The 18,083-nt window shown below is 44.4% G+C and overlaps 1 long non-coding RNA gene across 1 annotated transcript in view; it reads left to right on the plus strand.

Moving 5' to 3' along the window:
• The window catches only part of LOC134759641 (uncharacterized), a 57,132-nt gene extending 39,744 nt beyond the window's left edge, over positions 1 to 17,388 (plus strand). Inside the window, exon 3 of the long non-coding RNA XR_010136179.1 lies at positions 17,095 to 17,388. This is a non-coding gene — a long non-coding RNA (uncharacterized LOC134759641). The remainder of the gene's footprint in view (positions 1 to 17,094) is intronic.
• Positions 17,389 to 18,083: the final 695 nt, after the last annotated feature.

Here is an 18,083-nt window from a genome sequence, read left to right on the forward strand (position 1 = left end):
ACAATGCCCCTTCACTGCTAAGGTCTTCTTCTTGGGGTATTGTTTTCTGAGTCCCAACAGCATGGCAAGTACTTTGAACTAAAAGAGCTTGGAAGGATCTCAGAAGCAAGATCTCTCTGACCTTCTCCCGTCCTCCTGTCTCCCACCCTTCTTTCTCCTCATAGAAACAAGAATTCTTCTAAGGTGAGTCATAGAAACCAGAGACCCTCTCTCCAAAAGCAAGCCATAAAACCTAGAAAGGTCACTCTCTCCCTTCTCCCTTGAAGGCCCTTATTTCAGGGGTGTCTTGCCCCACACCTGGGAAGGGTAGAGTGATGCTCCACAGAGAGGCCAAGATGAATCTAGACAAGCCTTGCTGGGTTTTCCCCCTCAGTCTATTCCTATTCGCTTGTACCTCTTTGTCCAATCACATTTCTATAAGACAGTCCCTTCTTAACCAAACCTAAGCAAAAAATAAATGGTTTTCCCTAAGTTGTTGGGCCTTCATTTCTGAAGGCTCCTGTGTCACATAAAACTTTGATTAAATAAATTCGTTATGCTTTTCTCTTGTTAACCTGTCTTTTGTTATCAGAGTATTGGCCATGTGCCTTATGATGGGTGAGGAAAAGTATCACACCTTTCTGCCCCTACAATATAATAAAAAATGTTTAAAAACCCAAGTGTTGGCAAAAATATGGAGAAATTGCAACCCTCATATTGCTGGTGGAAAGGTAAAATGGTGCAGCTGCTTTGGAAAACAGTTCGGCAGTTCCTCAAAAGATTAAACATAGAGTTACTATTGGATCCATCAATTCCACTCCTAGGTCCGTGGCTAAAAGAATTGAAAACATATGTTCACACAAAAATTTGTACCTGAATGTTTATTAGTAATATTATTCATTATAACGAAAAAGTAGAAACAACCCAAATGTCCACCAACTGATGAATGGATAAACAAAATATGGTATACAATGGAGTATAATTCAGCAATAAAAAGAAATGAAGTATTGATGCATGCTAGAATGGATAGACCTTGACAACATTAGGCAAAGTGAAAGAAGTCAGTCACAAAAGATGATCACATAATGAATAATTCAATTTATATGAAATGTCCAGAATAGGCAAATCTATAGAGGCAAGAACAGATTAGCAAGCTTAGGAATAGGCAATGGGAAAATGGAAAATGACAGTTAATTGGTATGAGATTTCTTTTGAGGGTAATGAAAATGTTCTACAATTGGCTGGGCACAGTGGCTCACATCTGTAATCCCAGCACTTTGGGAGGCCAAGGCAGGCAGATCATGAGGTCAGCAGTTTCAGACCAGCCTGGCCAACATGGTGAAACCCTATCTCTACTAAAAATACAAAAATCAGCCAGGCGTGGTGGCGGGCACCTGTAATCCCAGCTACTCCGGAGACTGAGGCAGGAGAATGGCATGAACTCGGGAGGTGCAGGTTGCAGACTCTGTCTCAAAAAAAAAAAAAAAAAGAAAGAAAGACAAAAAAGAAAAAGTTCTACAATTAATCCTAGTGATGGTCACATAAATTTACCAAGAATATACCAAAAACCATTGAATTGTACACTCTAAATGAGTTAATTGTATAATATGTGAATCATATGTCAAGCTGTCATTTAAAAAAAAAAACCCAAAGCCCAAAGCTATATAGCACCTTTTTTTTTTTTTTTTTTTTTTTTTTGAGGCAGAGTCTTGCTCTGTTGCCAGGCTGGAGTGCAGTAGTGCAATCTAGGCTCACTGCAACCTCCCCTTCCCAGGTTCAAGCGATTCTCCTGCCTCAGCCTCCCGAGTAGCTGGGACTACAGGAGCATACCACCACATCCGACTAATTTTTTTGTGTGTTTTTAGTAGAGACAAGGTTTCACCATGTTGGCCAGGCTGGTCTCGAACTCCTGACCTCGTGATCTGCCTGCCTAGGCCTCCCAAAGTGCTGGGATTACAGGCATGAGCCACCATGCTTGGCCGAGATAGAACCTTTTTAATGGTTAGGAAATCCCACCACCCTTATGTTCAGAGAAAACGCTAACTACAAAGGACCACCTCACCTGACATGTCCAAGATGAGACTTGCTTCCACTCTTCCTCAATGACTCCCTTGTTTTATCAAAATGCAAGTTTGGGCTGGGCACAGTGGTTCATGCCTGTAATCCCACCATTTTGGGAAGTCTGGGTGGGTGGATCACCTGAGGTCAGGAGTTTGAGACCAGCCTGGCCAACATGGTGAAACCCTCTCCCTACTTAAAATACAAAAATCAGCTGGGCATGCTGGTGGGCGCCTGTAGTCCCAGCTACTCGGGAGGCTGAGGCAAGAGAATCACTTGAACCCAGGAGGCAGAGGTTGCAGTGAGCCAAGATGGCACCACTGCACTCCAGCCTGGGTGAAAAAGCGAGATTCCATCTCAAAAAAAAAAAAAAAAAAAAAAAATGCAAGTTTGTTTCCTCTTTTTTGAGACCTTTCTCATTAATGAGTGTTCTTCCTATTGCACTACCCAAAGTCAAATGGTCTTCACTAATGGGTATATTTTGTCCCAGATGTTATTTAGAGGGTGCTCTTTGCAAGGATTGGTAAGATTTTGAAAACTAGATAATTAATGGAATTGTCAGTGGTCTTACCTTGGGATCATGGGTCTGAACAAATTGGTGTTGAGTATTGAGTTTTGATAGTGTATGAAGCACATCATAGCTTCTGGCATGACTGGTCTGGCACAGTCAATCTGTTCTGTGAGTCAGGATATGCTTGGCAAGTTGTGGTTTCTGTTCCAATACTCAATGGTCAGCATTTAGACTAGTACCTGGTTCATGGTAGGTGCTCAATACATATTTACTTAAAGAATAATAAATCGGCCAGGTGCGGTGGCTCATGTTTGTAATCCCAGCACTTTGGGAGACTGAGACGGGCAGATCACTTGAGGCCAGGAGTTCGAGACCAGCCTGGCCAACATGGTGAAACCCCATCTCTACTAAAAATACAAAAAATTAGCCGCGCGTGGTGGCGGGGGCCTGTAATCTCACCTACTCGAGAGGCTGAGGCAGGAGAATCACTTGAACCCGGAAGGCGGAGGTTGCAGTGAGCCAAGTTTGCGCCATTGCACTCCAGCCTGGGCAACAAGAGCAAAACTCTGTCTCAAAAAAAAAAAAAAAAAAAAAAAAAATCAATATATAGTTGGCAGCAGACCAAAAATAGTTCACCTTCTTTTTAGTTACAGTTTGGCAAAATCTATATGAAAATACAGGCACACATACCTTTGACCTAGCAGTTCCACTTCTGGGAATTAATTCCACAGAAATTTGCATATTGCAAAGAACCACCTGATAAGGTTACTCACTGCAATATTGTTTGCAATCACAAAAGAACAGATGTCTCAGAAATCTCCATTAGTAACAGACTGCTTAATTCAACCATAGTGCACACATACAATGGAATAAGATGCAGGTGTAAAAAGAATGAGCAAGTTCTCATGATACAGAAGGTCTCCAAGATATATTCACTCAGTTTCAACCATAACTGCTTTGTTCCTCATAGCAAGTTCCTTCCGCTCCACGTGGAGGGTTTGAAGGCTTTGAAGGTTCAAATCCAGATATCTGGATTCAAAGCAGAGGAAACCTGGCTCACTCTCTCACTTTCTTCAGGCCTTGGCAAATCTTTCACTGACCACTATAGGAGAATAAAAACAATTTTTTCTTCAACCCTCATAGGTTTTTGATTGGAAAAGACCCTTGTAGCAAAAGACGAGATAAAAACAAACTGAAGTTTAACATGTATATTTAATGTATACATGGAACACACCCAGAGAATGAGTAGTTCTCAAAGAGGTGGCTTTGAATTCTAGCTTATGTGGCATTGTCAACAAAGAACAATGAATATTTAGAGAAGTGACAAGGCAAAGGAAAAGGATTTTGAGTCTCTAGGGGCAGCAACTTGTGAGAAAGCCAATAAATGGCAGATACAGCCTGGCTAGTAAGGCCTGTTCATGTGGCTTCCTCTGGTGCCATCTCCAGGCTGATAAGGGTCCAAAGTTAGACCTTCAGGGCTAATCTTTGTTTTTCCTGGAAGAAGGGTAGCAGGGTAGGATACCTTTTGCCTTTGTAAATCTATGTCCTGCTTTTAGGCAAATGGAAGGAGGGCAGAGAGCTTTCCTGCATCTGCTTCTTCTTAATTGTCTTTAGCTCAAAAATCCTTCTATTTTGGGGTAGCATATTCTGGTCTCCCACACCACCCTATCATAAAATACCCACATCCCATTCATCACCACCCTCGCCACACACACATGCATGCATGCACACACATCTAACCCCTTACCCTGTTTTGCTCCACAGCACTTACCACTTATCACTATATATCACTTGTTTATTTATATCCCACAAAATTGTAAGCGTGGCCAGCGCAGTGGCTCACACTTGTAATGCTAGCACTTTGGGAGGGCAAGGAGGGAGGATTGCTTGAGCCCAGGAGTTTGAGACCAGCCTAGGCAACATGGTGAGACCCCATCTCTACAGAAAATTTAAAAACTGGCTGGGGGTAGTGGTGGGTGCCTGTAGTCCCACCTACTTGGAAGGCTGAGGCAGAAGGATCACTTGCGCCCAGGAGGTCGAGGCTGAGACAAGCGGTGTTCACATCACTGCACTCCAGCCTGGGTGACAGAGCAACACTTTGTCTTGGAAAAAAAAAAAAAAAAAAATTTAAAAAATGTAAGCCCCAGGAGGGCAAGAAATGTATTTGTTTTGTTCACTACCAAATTCCAAATGCCTAAAAGAGTGCTTGACACATAGTAGGTGTTCAGTAAGTGTTTCCTGAACAAATGAAAACAGTAAATGAAAAAATCCAGAGGCATTTGAGCCCAGCCTCAAAACACTGGGCTGACTATCCTTATAAATGCTTCTATGTGCATGAAATGTCTTTAAAAGGTTACAGAAGCAATAGGTCATGCTGGTTGCCTGTAGGAAGGTGAACTTGGTGGCTGGGGGACAGAATAGAAGGGAGGCTTTTCATTATACAGTATTCTATTTGTAGATTATTATGCAAAAAATAGAACTTAAAAGTAAAAAGGAAAGCTTCTGTATCATTCCTTTTTTATATCTCCATAGTATGCTGTCCTGTGGATGTACTAGGAGTCATTTCATCAATCCTATTTTAATGGGCAAGTTAGTTATTTCCAAACTTTTGCTATTGCAGATAAGGTAGTCTGGATATTTACTTTTCACGTCATAATAAATAGGACACTGAGGTCTTTTTATAACCCCTTAACTTTGGTTATAAATCTTTGCAGTTGAAAATGTAACCAACATCCCCAAGTAAACAAAAATTTACTGCAGTTAAGTCCATTTGCATTTGGTGGCTGGGAGTGGGGCAGCCTCAGGAAGCAGAGGCTCCTGGGAAAGGGATAATTTAATTAGCATTCTTGCAATCTCATTGGTAAACTCACCCAATCCCTAAGCCTGTATTCTGATAATTTATCAGGATAGGGCTGTCTTACAAAGGAGGGCAAAAAAACAAAACAACAAACTTCTAACCAAGATGTGACTCACGCCTGTAATCCCAGCACTTTGGGAGACCAAGGCAGGTGGATTGCTTGAGCCCGGGAGTTCAAGACCAGGCTGAGCAACATGGCAAAACCACATCTCTACTAAAATACAAAAAATGAGCCAGGCATGGTGGCACACACCTGTAGTCCCAGCTACCCAGGAGGCTGAGACGGGAAAATCACCTAAGCCCAGAAAGTTGAGGCTGCAGTGAGCTGTGATTTCACCACTGCAATCTAGCCTGGGCAAGGGGAGTGAGACCCTGTCTCAAAAACAAACAAACAAACAAAAAGTGAAGACAGTTCAGTATTCCTAATTCATACAATGGAAAAGATCTGAACTGAAAATTGAGAATCCTGGTTCTGCTACCGAGAAGCAGGGTGACCTTGAGGAAATCACTTCTCTTCTCTGGGCCTCCAACACCAGGTCTGTGGAATGCAGCCTTTGTCTCCCTCCCTCTCACTGGAGACTCAAACATTATGTTGGGTGACTTGAGGCAGCTGCTGAATGGTAGCAGATCTGCCACGGCTGTCACTTTGTGATGGTTCTGTAGGTAAATAGGGCACTGTGTTGGAAGAGAAAAACAGAGAAGCAGCTGCCTTCTTTTCCAGAAATGACACCAATAGCCTGCAACTACTCAGGCTGATGGGCATGCAGCAGCCCCAATGACTCCAGAGATGCGGGGGCAGGGAGCAGAGCATCTGAAACAGGGACATCAGGACCCAGTGACTGCTCTGGTATGACTCAGGGAGGCTGTCAGGGTTGAGCTCTCTGCCAGGGACCCAGAGTGTCCCAGGAGGCCGTCCCTTCTGAAGAATCTGACAAAGGCCCAGGCTTCTGGGAATGACTCTGCCCTGTTCTCCTGCCTAACCTGAAAACAGACTCTGGGGAGAAGGAAGCTGATTGACACAATTTCATCACCCCCAACACTTGCAAGTGCAAACAGAGGCCACATACATTCTTATTCTTTGGATCTGTAATCAGATCCTCATTTGGTAAAAAAATATGAAGTTGCGGCCAGGCCTAACACTTTTGGAGGCCGAGGTGGGTGGATCACCTGAGGTCAGGAGTTCGAGACCAGCCTGGCCAACATGGAGAAACCCTGTCTCTACTAAAAATACAAAAATTAGCTGGGCATGGTGGCAGGTGCCTGTAATCCCAGCTACTTGGGAGGCTGAGGCAGGAGAATTGCTTGAACCCGGGAGGGGAGGTTGCAGTGAGCTGAGATTGCACCACTGCACTCCAGCGAGACTCCGTCTCAAAAAAAAAAAAAAAAAAAAAAAAGAAGTTGCAGGAATTGCATTCAACCTCTTCAAGTTATGAATTTAATGAAAATAATTTTTACAGTTTCATCAGCATTAAAATCTCATTAAAAAAGCATCTGTGGCTGGGCATTGTGACTCACACCTGTAATCCCAACACTTTAGGAGGCTGTGATGACAGCTCACTGCACTCCAGCCTGGGAAGCAGCAGAATCACTTGAGGCCCGGAGCTGAAGAGCAGACTGGGCAACATAGCTGGACCTCATCTCTACAAAAGATAAAAAATTAGCCGTGTGAGGTGTATGTACTTGTAGTCTTAGCTTGGGAGGCTGAGGCAGGAGATTTGCTTGAGCCCAAGAGTTCCAGGCTGCAGTGAGCTATGATAATGCCACTGTACTCTAGCCTGGGCAATAGAGCAAGACCCTGGCTCAAAAATGGAAGGAAGGAAGGAAGGAAGGGAGGGAGGGAGGGAGGGAGGGAAGGAGGGAAGGGAAAAGAAAAAGAATTTGTGAAGTTCTCTTGCTTACAAATTTCATGAGAGACCTCGACAGAAAACTGTTCATTTTCAGTGTTGCCAGTTTTAAAAAATTTAAGCTGATGCCCTTCTGAATACTTTTCCTTTTTTGGCTTTTTTTTTTGAGCTCCACTGTCATATTTTCTAAATTGATCCCAACTCAACTTGTATTCATTCCTAGTGATCTAAGAGTTTACAAAATAAAGTTGTTTTTCTTCTAAAACATTCAACTTTTTTTTGTTTTGAGACAGTGTATTTCTCTGTTGCCCAGGCTGGAGTGTAGTGGTATGATCACAGTTCACTGCACTCCATCCTGGGCAACAGTAGCCTCGACCTCCCAAACTTAAGCAATCTTCCCACCTAAGCCTTCCAAGTAGCTGGGACTACAGGTGCTCACTACCACACCCAGCTAATTTTTTGAGCTCTCTCTGTGGCTCTTTCCCCAGCTCCACCAGGGGTCTCACTATGTTGCCCAGACTGGTCTCAAACTCCTGGGCTCAAGTGATCCTCTCACCTTAGCCTCCCAAGGTGCTGGGATTACAGGCATGAGCCACCATGCCTGACCAAATTATTAATATTACAAAGCAAAATACAAAAATTTAATTAGTAAATTTAAAAAATAAAGTTATTTAAGGCTAAATTTTTTTATACTTGATAATTAAATCTTATTCAATATTATTATAAAAGTAAAACTTCAGCCAGGCGCAGTGGCTCACGCCTGTAATCCCAAAACTTTGGGAGGCCAAGGCGGGTGGATCATGAGGTCAAGAGATTGGGACCATCCTGGCCAACATGGTGAAACCTCATCTGCACTAAAAATACAAAAATTAGCTGGGCGTGGTGGTGCGTGCCTGTAGTTCCAGCTACTCGGGAGGCTGAGGCAGGAGAACCACTTGAACCAGGGAAGCAGAGGTTTCAGTGAGCCAAGATCGTGCCACTGCACTCCAGCCTGGCAACAGAGCGAGACTCCATCTCAAAATAAATAAATAAAACTTCACAATTCTGGGTTTTAATGTCTGTTTAATAAGCAAAACAAAGAATCTGTATCATGCTTCAAATATCTTACAACTACATGTATATAAATGTAAGACAAATATGAATTCTTTTTTTTTTCTTTTTTTTAAGACAGGGTCTCACTCTCTCACTCAGGCTGGAGTACAGTGGTGTGATCATGGCTCTCCACCTCCCAGGCTCAAGCGATTCTCCCACCTCAGGTTCCCGAGTAGCTGGGACCACAGGTGCGCACCATTACACCTGGCTAATTTTTTGTATTTTTGGTAGAGACAGGGTTTCACCATGTTGCCCAGGCTGGTCTTGAACTCCTGAGCTCAAGCGATTCACCCGCCTTGGCCTCCCAAAGTACTAGAATTACACATGGGAGCCACTGTGCCTTGCCAAAAAATTTCAATTCTTCAGCCGGGCAAAATGTTCCCCAGGCACTGTGGCATATTGTTACATAATGGTCCCCAACACGTCTTGCCTCCCTGCATCCAGCCCCTTTGCAATATAATTTTTGCCGTGTTTCTCATGGAGACATAGAGCTTATATCCTTCCAATCCCTGGATCTGGGCATACCTTAAGGCTTCATTTGCTCCATAGACTGAGACAGAAGTAACATGGTGCAACTCCCACAGCTAGGCCTTAATTACATTACACATTTCTGCCATTATGTGAAAATGCCCAGTCCTTTCCTAAAGGAGGAAAGGCTATTTGAAGGAGAACTAGGGCGCCCCAGCCAATAGCCAGCATAAATATCAAGCACATAAACAAAGCCATCTGGGAACATCCAGTGCCAGCTGAGCTGCTGGCTGACTGCAGCTGTATAAGTGACCCCAAAGGAGATCAGCAGAAAAATTGCCCAGCTGAGCCCAACCTAGAATTATGAGCAAATAAATTTTTGTCGTTTTAAGCCACCCAGTTTCGGTGTGGTTTGTTATGCAGGAATAGATAACTGACACAGCCACCACGTGCGACTCCTGTAAACACTAAGCTAATTTGTGAATGCCTCCAGAATCATGAATTAGGACAAATTAAGAAAAAAATAGGCCCTTGGCACTATTGAGAAATAATATTTTGTTATGCCAGGACCTCTTGAATTCATGCTCTCTGAGAGAAGGGACACACATATGAGGCAATTACATTCCTTCTCCCTCCAAAGCAGTGTCTGTCTCCAGTGTCAGCAGGGGCACAACCTGTAGACCTTCACAGTGTTTGGGCTCAGCAGCCTTTTGTTTTGAGAACATAGGAGGGAAATGTGGAGACTGAGGGTGTTCATCTCATGCATCGGTGCTCACAATTACGGGTCACACTGTGCCAGTGATATGGCCAGGATCCCAGGTGACAAAAGCTCCCATGTGGTCTTCAATAAATTTAATTTTTGTGTTTGTGACATGCAAGGCCCTCCAAAGGGTAGAGGGCCTCTTGCCTGGTCTAAGGACAATATTGCACTGGCCCCAGGTTCCCGGAAATGATTGAGGCCTTGCTTGGGGATTTGTCTATGAACAGTGACTAAGAAAAAGCACTAATGGCTATTCAAACTTGACGTCTATCTCTCTCATTTTTTTTTTTTTTTTTTTTGAGATGGAGTCTCACTCTGTCACGACCAAGCTGGAGTCCAGTGGCGCGATCTCGGCTCACCACAACCTCTGCCTCCTGGGTTCAAGAGATTCTCCTGCCTCACCCTCCTTAGTAGCTGGGATTACAGGCACACAGCACCATGCCCGGCTAATTTTTCTATTTTTAGTAGAGACGGGGTTTCGCCATGTTAGTCAGGCTGGTCTCGAACTCCTGACTTCATGATCTGCCCACCTCGGCCTCCCAAAGTGCTGGGATTACAGGTGTGAGACACCACACCCAGCCGATGCCTATCTCTTGACACATCAATCCAGCTTTAGAGAAAATATCCTATAGAAACAAAAGGACTAATAGAGAAGGGTACGTAAAAGCGTCTGTCACAAACATCGCTTAATGTAGGAAAAAGTGAAAAACAACATATACATCATTAACGGGGGATGGTTTCGTGAATTGTGATCTATTCATATTAGCACATGTTATAAAACCATTAAAAAGGTTGTTATATTTATGTTTAGTGACTTGGAGAGATTTCTTTATTGAATATTTACTGAGCATCATCTATGAACCTAGTACTGTTCTAAGTGCTAGGGATATAGCAGGGAATAAGACAAGGTTTTTTTGCTCATGCATTTCACATCTTAGTGGAGGAAGACAGGCCATAAACAAATAAATAAGTATATAGTATCAGCTGATGAGAAATGCTATGAAGAATAATGGCGGTGGGTTGGGGGATGGAGCCCGGAAGGAAGTGAGGGAAGGAACACTGTGGCCGTCAGGAGGACGGGCATTCCCCACTGAGTGCCAAGGCCCTGATTTTGGAATGTGCTTAGTGTGATCTAGTAGCGTCAAAGAGGCCAGGGGAGCAGGAGATGGGGATGGGAAGGAAGGTCAGAGAGGCGAGCAGGGGTGTGGGGGGGCGGGGGATGTATATGCATGGTGTAGACCATGTAGGGCCTGGCAGCTCCTGGTGAAGACTTTGGTTTTGGTTTTTTTGGTTTTTTATTGATGGGGTGTCACTATGTTGCTCAGGCTGCATTTGAACTCCTGGACTCAAGCAGTCCTCCTGCCTCAGCCTCCCGAGTAACTGAGACAATGAGTGCACTCCCCCCACGTGGCTGAGACTGGTTTTTACTCTGAGTAGAATGGAAAGCAGTTAAGATTTCTAAGCTGAGGAGCAACGTGATCTGACAGGTTTCAAAGGGTTCCTCTGGCTGCTGTGAGGGGAATGGACTGAAGGAACAAGGGTGGAAGCAGAGAGGGGTGTAGAGGCTGCTGTAGCTAAGTGAGAGAGACAGAGGATCGGGCTTGCTCCAAGTGGAAGCCACGAGGTGGGGGGACGCAGTCTGATTCCGGATGGATTTTGAAGGTGGAGCCTGCAGGATGTCCTAATGGAACTGGATGTGGGGTGTCAGCAAGAAGCCAGATGGCCACTTAATAGTGTTAATGACTAAGGCTAGTTTCAGAGGAAAGAGAGTATAGCCCAATCCCATTTTTGCTCAAATAAACATCAAATAAAACACACTCTCCCTGTGCACGGATCTTTGTGTATACTAATACAAGTCTATTAGTTGGCTAGGGCTGCCATCACAAAATACCACAGACTGGGTGGCTTCAACAACAGAGATTTATTTTCTCAGTTCTGGAGGCCAGAACTCCAAGATCAAAATGCTGTCAGGGCTGCTTTCTGGTGAGGCCTTTCTTCCTGTCCTGTAGACAGCTGCCTTCTCCTATGTCCTCATATGGCCCCTTCTTTGTGCTTGCTTAGGAGAGAAGTGGGGGCTCTCTCATGTCTCTTTCTCTTCTTATAAGGACATCGGTCCTTTTGGCTTTAGGCTGCACCCTTGTGACCTCACTTAATCTTAATTAGCTCCTTGTAGGCCCTGCCTCCAAATACAGTGGCATTAGGGGTTAGGGCTTCCCTGTATGAATCTGGAGGGACACAATTCAGTCCATAACAATGAATACAGAGAAAGCTGCAGAAGGAGATGCACAAGCCGTTGCACTCCAGCCTGGGTGACAGAGCAAGACTCTGTTTCAAAAAAAAAAAAAAAAAAAGAAACCAACTTTCTAGCAAAAGGATCCAGAACATACCACGGTGAAGAGATTTTTTTTTCCTAAACTCCCCTTTCTGCCTAAAAGCAGAGCCTCCCAAAAGAATGCAACCATTGTAGATCCCCTTCCCAGAGGTTTCCCAACCAGGGAAGAGTGACTCCCTTCACCAGAGAGGAGAAGCCACAAGGCTATAAAAACTCTCCTAAATAGACATGGTCACAAAACTATCATATCTCCCTCATATCTATTCGCCTTAGGGCTCATTTATCTTTTCTAGAAGTCATTGGTTTTCCAGTCCCCTTTCTCTCCATCCCCTTCTCCTATTAAGAGTGTATATTGTGTCATCAAATGTCAGAGCTACCACCAAAAGACAAAGGTCTTTCACCTGAGAGCCTGTGAAAAAGATATATAAGCCCCCAATTCTAATCACCTCTTTGAGCCCCATTTTTCTGTGAATTCTCATGTATGTATGTGAGCAAAATTCTGTTTTTGTTTTGCCAATCTGTCTTTTGTCAGTTTAATTCGCAGGCCTCCAACACTGAACCTAAGAGAGTGGGGAGAAAGTGTTTCCTTTCTCACAGCTGTCACCTCCTCAGAGGGGTTTTTCCCTGGCTATTGTATCTCAACTGGGCCTCTTTCTCCTTTTTGTTTCCCACAGCATTTATCATACCTTATTCTGACTTTATTTGTCTGTTTACTAGGTTTTGGTCTGCCTTTCAGTAGAATGTAAGCTGCATGGAAACATATAATACAAATTCATTAACTACTTAGTGAATGAATGGATGAGGAAACCCGTCATCCTTGGCTCAGGTATTTATCGGTGAGTCTGCAAGCAGCAGCTCAGTTCAGCACTCACTCATTGAGAACTTATTAGGTGTCATGATGGTGCTCAGCATTAGGAACACACAGAGACCCACTGCCTGTCCTCGAGGAGCTTACAGGAAAACAAGCAGCTACGCTGGGCTCTGGGAGAGGCAGGTATGAGCAGGAGAACCTTACTCTTCCCTCAAGAAGTTTACTGGTCTAGGAGGCAGGGAAGAGAAAAAGGAAAACACGTGATAAGGAGCTTGGAAGCAAACACGACTCCAAGTACAGTTATTTAGTACACAAATAAAACAGAGACGGTTAAACTATTCTGTTGGCCTTTGTTTAGGGAATAATTCACATCATTCTGCTAATTACAGGGTTGTGAGAATAACAACAGTGTTCGATGGAGCTCATGGTATTTCTGCTTCATTTAGACAAATCTGCCTAAGGAAAGCCCATCCCCTACACACACAGACCTGCTGACAGGCATCGCTGGTTTCTCTTGGAAGGTTTCCAAGCGGCAAGCCTGGCGCCTAGGACAGTCTTGGAGCCTCTAAAAAGCCTTTCAGGGCTGCCTCCCTACCTCAGTCAGGGCCCCATTAGCTATAAAGGCCAAAGATATACTGAAATTACCCCACCCCTCAAAGAGCACATAAATAAAAGGGAGAATTTATTGAAATTATTTCAATGCACAGGAACCCAAGAGAAACTGAATAACTAGCCCAGGCCTAGTGTTCTCAGAAAATGTTCTCATTTCTTCAGATTCCCGAGTTTAAATTTCCATATTCCCCTATCCTACCCCAGGTCAGGTGTCCGTGCTGGGTACAATTATCCCACCCCTGCAAAAAACAAGGCCCCCCAGGCCAGAGGAGATAACTCCAAAAGACAACCAGATGGGTGGAGTGATCAACCTTTGTGGTTTGTCACAAAGTCCCTCTGGGACTGAGGGATTTCATAGAGAACATGGCTTTTAGAGCTAAAACCAGGAAAGTTCCAGACAAACCTGGAAAAGTTAGTAATCAGTTCAGCCAATGTCACACCTATTTCATGCCCATACATCATTACTATTATTATTTTTTTTTGAGATGGAGTCTCGCTCTGTTGCCAGGCTGGAGTGCAGCGGTGCAATCTTGGCTCACTGCAGCCTCTGCCTCCCGAATTCAAGCGATTCTCCTGCCTCAGCCTCCCAAGTAGCTGGGACTACAGGCACGCACCACCATGCCCAGCTAATTTTTGTATTTTTAGTAGAGATGGGGTTTCACCATGTTGGCCAGGATAGTCTCAATCTCTTGACCTCATGATCCACCCACCTCAGCCTCCCAAAGTGCTGGGATTACAGGCATGAGTCACCGTGCCTGGCCCCCTTCATCATTAATTTTAAGCAACACATTTCTTCATATTTAACATCACTGAAACCAGGATGTGTTTTAAAATCAGTGGCATCCTGCAGTGCGAAGCTGAGTTCTCCCTGAAATGACGCACAGCTGCCAGTCACTTCCAAGTCACCACCAACCTGAGACCACCTTAAATTAATTTTCAGCTTCACTTTTTCAGACCACACTGACAGCATGAATTCAGACCTCAAATCTGCATGAGCACAGGCTTGTGGTTCAAATTCTCAGGAGAGAATTGTTGTTCCTCCCTCCACAATGTCAGGATTGAGACGTGCGCATTTCTCCAGCCTGCCACTCCCGTGGGAAGACTTATTTTCTTACAGCATCCCAGCTTTTAAGTGGTGTCTCCATATTTGGCTTTTTTTTTCTTGCATAATGGTACAGAAAATAACAGTGCAGCTTACAGTAGATGGTGTCTCCGGTTGGATGAAATACGGGTAATCCTCAACCCCCACCAGCCGCTAGCGCTGGAGGGAGGCTCAGTTCTGTGGAACCCTGGCTTCTCTGGGTGGGAAGAGAATGCTGTCCCGGGTACCTAGGGCTGGATCCTGAGGATATAGAAAGAGTTCTCTCTCGGCCCTGATGAGCTTTTCTCTGAGCTCTCTGGCTTGCAGAGCCTGGCAGCCCATTTGAAAAAGTTCTTCACCAGTCTCTCTAGACATATCAGCGTTTAGATAGCCTTCCTTCCCTACAAAGACAAAGCTCATTTGTTTGAAATGTTGCAAAACTCCTCCTAACCACTGCCTCATGTAGAAAACCCATGGAAGCAGAATTGTAGGAGAATAAGAAGGAGAGGCAGTGTTTCAACTTGAAAACTGGTAGACATGCCTTTTTTTTTTTTTTTTTTTCTGAGACGGAGTCTTGCTCTGTCACCCAGGCTGGAGTGCAGTGGCACGATCTCAGCTCACTGCAACCCTCTGCCTCTCGAGTTCAAGAGGTTCTCCTGCCTCAGCCACCTAAGTAGCTAGGATTACAGGTGCACACCAACACCCCCGGCTAACTTTTTTGTATTTTTAGTGGAGATGGGGTTTCACCATGTTGGCCAGGCTGGTCTCGAACACCTGGCCTCAGGTGATCCACCCGCCTCGGCCTCCCAAAGTGCTTGAGCTACCACGCCCGGCCTGGTAGACATGCTTTCTAACCCCCAGGTTTTCTTTCCTTCCCCCAGGGTGCTCAGCATTTCATGGATATGTGATACCCCATCCCTATCCTCAGCTCATTCAGTTGACCTTTCACCAGCCCCTCACCCAAAGCCACTCATCCTTAGGCTGGCTCATCTGTCCTCAGACCCCATGGTTTGTCTTTCTGTGTTGGGGCTCAGGACACACCACCCCAAAATATTACTGTAGGTGACGTGAATATGCCACTCCAAACTATACTTCATTGGTATATTTTGAGCTGGTTATTCTGAGAAACTGCAGACAGAGGGGTAGCTCTGAAAAGCTTTCTTTTTATTTAAAAAAAAAAAAAATTACATCTATAAAGGAAGTTTACCTTAGTAAACGTATCTGTATTAGGAAGAAGGCTGCTTAGACAAGCTTTATTACCTGAGAGACTTTTCATCTGTGTAAGGTAACCCCCAGAAGCCCCAAGCCCCTGTTCCTTTCTGTAGCTCAGGATGCTATATAACCTCCAATCATTTGGCCCTTCTGTGACTCTCCTGTTTTTGTGGGTCTCCCATGTGTATGCATGGAATTAAACATGTTTTTCCCCCTGTTAATCTGCCTAATGTCAATGTAATTAGTAGCCTAGCCAATGAAGCAGAAGGGTAGAGGAAAGCCATTTTTCCCTCTCCAATACCTGGTATCATTTCCCGGCTTCCTGAGTGCCAAGGTCTGAATGTCTGTGTTCCCCCAAAATTCCTCCTCTCTGGTTAAAATCCTAACCCCCAAAGTAATGGTGTTAGGAGGTGGGTCGGGGGGGCCTTTGGGGGGTGATTAAGTTGTGAGGGCTGTGCCCTCGTGAATGGGATTAGAGCCTTTGTAGAAGAAGCCCAGGGAGCTGCCTTGCTCCTGTAAACCAAAAATAAAATTCTAAGCCCCGCACCATCTGCATAGACCCCTCCTCTTGGCAAGGGCATTCCAAAGCTAACCTGAAAAACTAGTTCAGGCCATGATGGGAAGGAGGGGTCAGACTGCCTCCCTATACCCTCCTCCTTTTTGGAATTACTGATAGAACACTCTTTAAGTCTGATAAGAAACATTTACAATCTATTCTTTCTGAAGCCCACTACCTAGAGGCTTTACCTGCATGATAAAACCTTGGCCTCTACAACCCCTTATCTTATCCCAGGCATTCCTAAGTCTTTAGACAATAACTTAACTCTTTCAACCAATTGCCAATCAGAAAAATTTTTGAATCTACCTATGACCTGGAAGTCCCCTACCAATTTCCTGTTGTCCTACCTTTCTGGACCAAACCAATGTACATCTTACATGCATTTGATTGATGTCTCATTGATATGGTTAGGCTCTGTGTCCCCACCTAAATCTCATCTTGAAGTGTAATCCCCATAATCCCCACATGTCAAGGGAGAAACCAGGTGGAGGTAATTGAATCACGGGGATAGTTCCCTCCATGCTGTTCTTGTGATAGTGAGTCAGTTCTCATGAGATCTGATGGTTTTATAAGAGACTCTTCCCCCTTCACTCGACACTTCTCCTTCCTGCTGCCTTGTGAAGAAGGTGCCTTGCTTCACCTTCCGCCATGATTATAAGTTTCCTGAGGCCTCCCCAGCCGTGCTGAACTGTGAGTCAATTAAACCTCTTTCCTTTATAAATTACCTGGTCTCAAGCAGTTGTTTATAGCAGTATGAAAAAGGACTAATACACTAATGTTTTCCTAAAATGTATAAAACCAAACTGTGCCCTGACCACCTTGGGCGCATGTTCTCAGGCCCTCCTGAGGGCTGTGTCATGGGCCATGCATGGGTCACTCATATTTAGCTCGGAATAAATCTCTTCAAATATTTTACAGAGTTGACTCTTTTCATCGACACTCCTTCTACCAAGTGAGGACACACTGAGACGGCACCATCTATGAACCAGGAAGCAGACCTTCAACAGACACTGAATCTGCCAGAACTTTCATCTTAGGATTTCCCAGCCTCTACAACTATGAGAAATACATTTCTGTTGTGTATAAGCTGCCCAGTGTATGGTACTTTGTTACAGCAACGTGAATGAACTACTTCCAACCCAGGGCAGGGACTGTGTCCCCCTGCTGTGTTCAAAGGCAGGGCTCAAACCCAAGGCCAGCCACAGTGAAGCCCCAGGTGGGTGTAGAGGCCTTTTGCCCTGGGGGGAAAGTGGCACACCTTATACTCTGCAAAGACCTTCCCAGCTCTGCCAGACCACCTGGGCTAAGGGAAGGGAAGGCAGGACAGGTATGCAAACTCCAGGCTCACAAAGAATTCTGAGGTTTTGTGAGCACTAAGAATCCAGTTTACGCAAAAAGAGCTTACTTCGTCTAGTTTAACCTAAACCATAAGAGTTGAAGGTATTGATAAAGTGGGACTAGGAGTCTGGTTTTGGTGAAAGAGCTCTGGATTTAGATTCAGAGATTAGTATCCAAACTCTGCATTTCTGGGTGCATGACTTTGGCAAGCTGCTCCAGCATTTTAGACCTCATTTCCCCCCATTTATAAAAGGAAAGTTATTATTCCCATTTTGGGGTTGTGCAAGGATTAAATGGGATAATGTATGCTTTAAAACATGCTTTGTAGACACTAAAGCATTACACAAATACTTAGCCCTGGGAGGGGAGATAAAAGGGTATTCTGCTTAGTGCAATGCTTTTAAATGTGCAGGTTATGAGCTATCAGCAGGTCATGAAAAATATTTAGTGAGTGTAAGGGAAGAACAAAATATTTCCTTCTATTCTTCTATGTTCTCAGCTCAAGCTCCTGTTACAAAAGATATATTAGCAAGAGAACGGCAAACAGAAGTTTATTAATATGCAGATCT

This window comes from Pongo abelii, chromosome 12, assembly GCF_028885655.2.
Source record: "Pongo abelii isolate AG06213 chromosome 12, NHGRI_mPonAbe1-v2.0_pri, whole genome shotgun sequence".
Taxonomy (NCBI): domain Eukaryota; kingdom Metazoa; phylum Chordata; class Mammalia; order Primates; family Hominidae; genus Pongo; species Pongo abelii.